Source organism: Triticum aestivum, chromosome 4B (genome assembly GCF_018294505.1).
Source record: "Triticum aestivum cultivar Chinese Spring chromosome 4B, IWGSC CS RefSeq v2.1, whole genome shotgun sequence".
NCBI classification, from domain to species: Eukaryota; Viridiplantae; Streptophyta; class Magnoliopsida; order Poales; family Poaceae; genus Triticum; species Triticum aestivum.
Genome location: NC_057804.1, coordinates 481,072,358 through 481,074,349, shown reverse-complemented (window position 1 = coordinate 481,074,349; position 1,992 = coordinate 481,072,358). Strand labels below are relative to the sequence as shown.

The following is a 1,992-nucleotide window of genomic DNA, read 5'->3' as shown; positions in this document are numbered from 1 at the left end:
CCTAGTGCGAGCATCTGGTGTTGCATCATGTTTAATTTTTCAAAAACTTGAAATGGGGATGATTCAAAAACCCCAGCACCACCTAAACCAACTAGGGTTACTAAATAATTTTCTCAATGACCCAGAATGCCCTTTGGAAATGTTCATGATTTCTGATAAAGGTGAAAACCTCTGCCAAAAATGATGAATATATTTATAGGTCATTCCTGGATTTCTAAGTTAAATCATAATGTATTTGAATTGGGGCATTTGAATTATATATATATTTTTAGATTGCTCCAAATATTCTGGAATAATTTGTGGGGCTTTGGAATAAACCAACTAGTGTCCACAATTTGTCTCGGGAGTTTTAAAAATGAATTAGCATTTTTACTAATTCAAAACAGAGCAATAAAAATAGAAAACTTGTTAGGAATAGATTTTACATGTTAGTTAATTAACACAGGTTAATTAACAAACCGTCATTAGTTGAATAGGTGTGTCCAACACCGAACAGACGCCTCGTACGGACGCATGTGTCCGTACGGACGCGTTCTTTTCCTTCCCATATCTATTGTAACTACCGCCTCTACAAGGCGTTCTTTTCCTTCCCATATCTATTGTAACTACCGCCTCTACAAGGCGCCTCTTCGGAGTGTATATATATCTTGAGATTCAATGAAATCAGGAGCCTTTCCTTAATTCAATCACTTTTACATTCAACACGTTATTAGCACGCTCGTAACCGAGAGCGATTTGGCCATAGAAAGCGAGAAGAAAGTGATAGGGAGGCGGCGTAACGGCGGCGAGGCGCCAAGGGATATTCTCCCGCATCTGGAGGCAAAACGGCCGACGCGCGACGCTCGTCCGGCGACGGAGTTCTCATATTGCATCCGTGGCACACCACGGAGCGCCCGACGGCCCTCAGCGCCATTCTTGCGCCCGGCGAGGCCACCCTCACGCGCCGCGCTCGCTTCTGCACTACCCATCGGCATCAAGCGACGAACGGCACCAAGCAACTCCGGGGACCTTCAATAAGGGCCGCCATACACATCGCTGGCCTCGAGAAAGAGAAATCGGTGTCAAACAAGGTGATTCAGTTTGATTTTATTCTTGCACAAAACAATTGCTTTACTAGGAACACCAAGAACCGAGAAGAAAAGGAGTGAAGCACAGCATAGAATCAAGTCCACGACCTGTACTACTTCTTCTATGAGGCGATCAAACACAAGCAACCTTACCAAGAACAGAAGAAAACAAATATGAACGCTGTCGGTGGAGGCACACCCACTACGCCCGACGCACCCCGGTGGTGCGGCGGTGCCCTCCATCGGCCTGAATCCTCCGCGAAGAGCGACGCGCGCGTCACACGGACATCATCCGAGGCCCTCGGCCTCAAGGCGGCTCCCACGGAGCAACCAACCACGACGCGGCCATGCAGCCCTTCGGCGTGCGCGGACCATGAGCGGCAGTGGAGGCGACGTCCTCCGGCACGATGGGGAAACCGACGGCCGGCAACGCTCTCTGGCGCGTGGTGTTGTACGAGCAAGCCCCCCGGCTATGGCTGGCGACGCCATGAACCGCAACATCGGTGCCTCTCTGCAGAACTAAACAAATCGATGGATTTGTGATGCATCGAGGATGAGTGGATGACGATAGGGAACCTTATCCCTTCGGCCATTTGAGTCTAAGACCTTCTAGTTTCTTTCATTGGCAAATGCATCATCAGACTTAATATTACTTGAACACAAGCCATCAGGTTTATTGTTTTAGATTATGGTTAATACCAGTATATAATATTGGTTGAGTTCCAAGGCATTGAACCTATGTTTTTGGATGGGTCGACCATTACATCTGCTATTGACCCCAAGATACTAGTGCTATTATTTACAATAAGTGCAACAACTATGTTTTGCAGTTGATTTTCTTCTTCTTGCAAATCATGATGTAAATTCAAAACAAGGATTGTGAAGTGTCATACTTAATATGACTACATCATATTTTATTTGCGAA

General features: G+C 46.2%; 1 long non-coding RNA gene across 1 annotated transcript; it reads right to left on the bottom strand.

Annotated features, from left to right (window-relative positions):
- Positions 1 to 450: 450 nt before the first annotated feature.
- On the bottom strand, positions 451 to 1,663 carry LOC123092839 (uncharacterized). Its single transcript, XR_006444892.1, has 2 exons — positions 1,221 to 1,663; positions 451 to 1,035 (listed from the first exon to the last, which is right to left on the bottom strand). It is a non-coding gene; the product is annotated as an uncharacterized lncRNA (long non-coding RNA).
- Positions 1,664 to 1,992: the final 329 nt, after the last annotated feature.